This window comes from Helianthus annuus, chromosome 6 (genome assembly GCF_002127325.2).
Source record: "Helianthus annuus cultivar XRQ/B chromosome 6, HanXRQr2.0-SUNRISE, whole genome shotgun sequence".
Lineage (NCBI taxonomy): Eukaryota > Viridiplantae > Streptophyta > Magnoliopsida > Asterales > Asteraceae > Helianthus > Helianthus annuus.
The window spans coordinates 7387880-7394150 of NC_035438.2; positions in this window are offsets into that span (position 1 = coordinate 7387880).

Genomic DNA, 6271 nt, shown 5'->3' on the forward strand with positions numbered 1-6271 from the left:
TCGTTACCATCCTTGATAGAAGATGCGGTGTGGCCTATGGACCATGCCCATACTCTTTGCTTGTTTGCCATTCATATATTATATGCATATTGGCCACCACCCCTTTTCATCTTATGCAATTTCCTCCACTAGGTTCATAGCTTTTTTTCCCACACTCATGCCCTCTACATGGACCATATGCAATAGTTCGACTATAAATATGTTTTCTAGTGAAATCAAAAGCTTTGATTTAACAACTAGAATGTCGCAAAATGGTTGTTTATTTTGTTACGTGCGCAAACATTTCTCTAACAAGTAACGGGTTATGAGTGTTTTAAAATCACTATGATAACAATATCGTAATGTTATGATAGTGTTATAGTATTACGTTGTTAATGCGTTTACCACAATTGAATGTTTTGAGAATTCGGTTCTTAAAGTATAAAATAAAACATATGGTTAATGGTACCATCTAGTCATACAGAAAACAACTACAACTAAGTGATGGCTGTCTCAGGGCCGGCCCGTTAGTGTAATTGGGCTAGGCGACGGCCTAGGGCCTTCGAAGAAATAGGGCCTCCAAAATTAAAACAATAAATCTATATTTATAAAAAAAGGATATTATATTTACGATGATATTTGATAAGATTAATACAAGTGTAGTCTAGTGGTAAGAACAAGATTTGGTTTTTGTAGATGGCTGGGTTCGAATCCCACATGCTACCTATTTTCAAAATTATTAATCACATCACTCACTTTTTAATAAAGGGTTATAAATGCATCTTTTTTAATCACCTCTCTTAATTTAATAAGCTAAAATATTTTGTCCACACAATTTTTAACATGATACGTTCATGTAAAATTTTATTTAAAAAAAAATCGTTTCTAACTAATAGCAATAGTATACTTAAAATAAGTAGCATTTTTAATTCCTTTTACTCGTAATGTAAGTTGTTATTTGTTAGGTTAAACTCTTTTGACCAACTTAGATTTGATTTTGATTTATGTATTATATTCTAACATTATTTAATTGGGGAAATCATCTAGTTTATATAATGGTTAAGTGCTTTATAAGTTTTTCCTAATATATTTATTGTCAGATACAAACCGAAATTACAAGCCTAAAAAAATAAAAAAGAGCCTCGAATTTTTAATTCGTTTTGGGCCCCCAAAAATTTAGGACCGGCCCTGGGCTGTCTTCATATTTTGTCACATCCATTTCATTCTTTAAAGAAATTCGTGTTTAGTTATTACAATAATGTTGATAAATGTATCAAAAATATTAGAAAATAATAGAAAGAAAAAAAAGAAATTCGTGTTTAGTTATTACAATAATGTTGATAAATGTATCGAAAATATTAGAAAATAATAGAAAGAAAATAATAAAACGACATGGGTTATTTTTCAATATTCAATTGTTATTTATCTAAGTAGAATTCAACAATCAAGAAATCATGAAATAATGACATTTGCCATAATACTAAATTTCAACTATTGAATCATTCCTAAACAAGATTTGAATGAAATACAAAATCCAAGTTTGTCTCCTTCCAAAAACACCCTTTACACCGTGAGAATTGACATTGATATTTTAGGCCCAAATAATGGAATGACATACTTAAATCATTGTGACGTCATTATGATGTTTCGAAAGACAGATTGATAAGGGGAAGTTATATACATTAGTAGGATATAAACCATGTAATACACAAACTGTTTTCTAAAAAGAAAAAATGTTACACGATAAGGGGATGTTATATACATTAGTAGGATGACATTGATATTTTAGGCCCAAATAATGGAATGACATACTTAAATCATTGTGACGTTATTATGATGTTTCGAAAGGCAGATTGATAAGGGGATGTTATATACATTAGTAGGATATAAACCATGTAATACACAAACTGTTTTCTAAAAAGAAAAAATGTTACACGATAAGGGGATGTTATATACATTAGTAGGATATAAACAATGTAATACACAAACTGTTTTCTAAAAAGGAAAAATGTTACACAATAGTAACGAGGTTTTAAAAGTGGTATAATTAGGCCGTTTGATCGTTTTTATCTCAATTAGATAACTTAACATTCAAATCGAGCCATGTTTTTTTTTCATGTGTCATGAAAAAAATGGAGCATAAGATGCTAAGGTCAGATTATTTTAATATATGAAAATATATATATTAAAAATAAAAACACTTTAATTACATTAAAAATAAAAAAACAAGTTACAATCCACGTCATCTCTCGGCGTTAGCATCAAATAAAAGGGAAAAAAGAAACAAAAATCCACATGACCACGGTTACCTATGGAATAGATGAAAAAACCCTTAATTTTAATGAAAAATGAATGCTGAGTGACCCGATTAAAACACTTTTGAAACTTGAGTGACCTAATTGGAAACTGGTTAATATAAATAGTGTCATGTGATACTATTTGATTGGTTACTTTTTTAGCATTAATTTTATATATATGATTGTGTGTTAAACGAAAAAAAGGGTACATGAATTTTCCTCGCCGCGTATTGGAGGCGTCGGACGTACAATAATTCAAATTTATACCGTCGCATGAAAACGTGTTATATTTGACACAACTTGTTTTCGAGCAAAATTTAATTTAAAACGTAGAACAACTGAAAACATACATAAATATAAGCATGAAAATGTATTTTATTTGATCCGACTCGTTTCCAAATTTTTTTTGTCCATACATTAAATTAAGCATGAAAACATATTATATTTGACTAGACTTGTTTCCAAAAAAAAGTTTTATGTTGGAACGTAGACCAACTTGAGTTTATACTGACACGGACATAAAAATAAGCACGTAAATGGAAACGTACAATAACTCAAAACTTATACTGTCGAAGGAAAACGTATTATATTTAACCTGACTCGTTTTCAAACAAAATTAATGCCAAAACATAGATCAACTCAAAAAAATACATAATGATAAGCATAAAAACGTATTATATTTGACTTAACTAGATTAAAAAATTACGCATGTACATTAAAATAAGCATAAAAATGTATTATATTTGACCCGACTTGTTTCAAAAAAAATTATCTCGAAACGTAAACCAACTTAAATTTATACCGACACGACATAAAAATAAACATGTAAGAAAATAGTGTTTTTAAAGTCAAAAAATGAAAGTACGGGGTAAATTTGAAACTTTAGAAACTCAAAAACGTCAAAATAATATGAAAAAATTACACCGTTGGTCCTTGTGGTTTCTGCCAATAGTTTTTTGTTGCAAAATCAGGTATTAACTTTCTAATTTGTCACAATGTTGAGTACTAAGGCCAAAACTTGTTAACTTTTTTTGTTAAGTCTTACTAAAATGACTAAAATGCCCTTTAATAATTAGAGAGTTTATTTTTTAATTAATTATATTTGACTAAAATAATTTAAAGTTTTATTTATATTTTTATGTTTTATTTAATTTTTTTTAATAAAATTATATGGATTTGAAGTTTATTATTTATAAACTTTGAGTTTATTTTTTAATTTAAAGTTTTATTTATACCTGATTTTGCAACAAAAAACTATTAGTACCTGACATTAAAATTTGACAGAAACCATGAGAACCAACGGTGTAATTTTTTAAACAATATTTTACAAAGTTTTTAGAAATTGAAGGAGATATAATATTCATAGATCTACACTTCTTAATAGTGGCTTTTTTTCATTCAGTTGTTTTATTGTTTGACAAAATATATTTTTAAGCTTCTTTTTTTCAAATTCTTTAAACACAAAATTATTATTTTATGAAAACAAAACAAAGGCTGGTCCTGATTTTTTTCAATTTACTTTTGTTTTACGTAGGCTAATTATATTTCCTTTTGCTTTAGATATAACTTCTAACATCTAATTTCTAACTATTTACGTTTTTCTCTTTACATTTTTTAAATATCTTGTTTTATACCGTTTAATGTCCTTATAAATGTTTTAAAAACCGGTAAATACCGGCCGGTTATACCGGAATTACCGTTTTCGGATGTAAATCCGGTACGAAATACCCCGGTAAGTAGGAGAAACGGCATAGACTTTGTACCGCCGGTAAAATTCGGTATACCGGTTTGAACCGTTATACCGGTACCGTCTGAAGTCTGTTTTTGGGTTAGGATTTTACTTTTTATCGTCTCATCTCCATGTTTACTCTTATCTTTAACCTAACAACTTTTGATATTTTATCTCAATCCATCAAAATTCAAAACTTGCTTCATCACTCCATCATTCGTGACTTGTTCCAGACTTCCATCACCCCATCGTTCGTTCCAGATTTCCATTTTAATCCAATTTTGGATTATTTTTTGAGTTAATCTTGTAATTTATGAATTTATACAATTAAATAGTCAACCCGGTTGAACCATCCGGTACAACGCGGTTCAACCGATTAAACCATTTTTGTGCCTTATCCGGTATGATTAAAAAACCGGATTTTAAAACATTGGTCCTTATTGTTCGATATAAATTGTATTCAGAATCAAACCGGAATTATAATTACTGCCATAACATGAAGCTTATTTCCATTAGTTGCATGTTATAATGGTATCATGTCCATCAAGAGATAGCGTTATGAGTTGTTTTGGTACAAAATCATGTCGTCTCAAATCATGTTTTGGGGTCTAGTTCACATGTGTTTGGCCCTAAACCTGAAAAGTGGTAGCTCAGCTCATCTTTATATTATTATTTTTCATATGTTGGTAGTTACTTTAGACCTACATGTTTTCATCGATTAACATCATTGTTTTCTTTTCTAGCTTTTTAACCGACTAAAATCAATAATTTATCTAGTAATTACAGTAATAGCTGACCTTATCACCTTATCACACCAACTAATATTATTTGTTTTTTTATTGTAGATAACAGGCAAATCATATCGGGTGATCTTTTGAAAAGTCTTCACTTGTTTATTAATATTTATTGATTGAGTTTTAAATAAATGGGGGTGGGGGTGGGGAGGACAATTCAAAGATGAGGAACCTTAATATGAGTACAATTAAAGGATTTAGGTGTTAGTTTGTTTTTTATGAAAAGCTTTGCGCAGGCTTTTCTATCTGCGCCGCGTAAACCATGCGTAGACATTGTCATACACAGACTGTTTGTTTTTCCGAAGACGTTTCGTTAAAAAACGTCTGCATGATCTTTTCTTGGTGCAGACTTGGCCCCGCCACTTCTAAGATCTTCTAATGCCTGCAGAGTGTTAAACACCACCACTCACCAAGACGTCCAACACCGTCCATCACCATCACCATCACCACCACCGTCCATCACCACCACCACCGTCCACCACCACCCACCACCGTTCATCATCACCACCACCACCGTCCATCACGACAGTCCACCACCCACCACCATCATCGTCCGTACACCACCATCAGTTTATTTTAGAAGTCTACATATGTTAAAAAACAAACAATCTTCTTGCAGACCACAGAGGTTTGGTCTACATATTCTTCTACAAATGTCTGCAGATATGATCACCGTCCACCACCACCCACCACCGTCCATCACCACCACCACCACCACCCACCACCGTCCATCACAACAGTCCACCACCCACCACCATCACCGTCCACCACCACCACCACCGTCCGTACACCACCATCAGTTTATTTTAGAAGTCTACATATGTTAAAAAACAAACAATCTTCTTGCAGACCACAGAGGTTTGGTCTACCTATTCTTCTACAAATGTCTGCAGATATGATCCACAGACCGCGGACATTTTAGCTTTTAAAAAACAAACAACACCTTAAGACCACCCGTAGTCATGCCCATTTGGGCGTTTTGTGTGCCGGAAAACGCCCAAACACGCCGGGGATCCACCCCCTGGGCGTGTTTGGTTGCAAATCTTGTTTTGACGTTGTTTTAATCACGTTGTGCGGGGCTTGTTTTGGCCAATCAGACCGTTTGCAACTATTATAATGAAATATTATATTGAGTTAATAGCCAAAATGGTCCCTGAGGTTTGCTCACTTTTGCCACTTTAGTCCAAAATCCAAAATTTTTAAATCTGGGTCCCTGAGGTTTGCATTTTGTTGCCATTTTAGTCCAAATTTCAAAAACTCTCTTTTTTTACTGTTGCAGCCAGGCTATTTTGTCCTTTTGTGCAGGGGTATTTTGGTCATTTTTATGAGTTATTATAACAAACTCAGATCAAGAACCCAGAATACCCATGCGTAAAAGGACAAAATAGGCTGGTTGCAATAGTCAAAAAAGAGGGTTTTTGAAATTTGGACTAAAATGGCAACAAAATGCAAACCTCAGGGACCCAGATTTA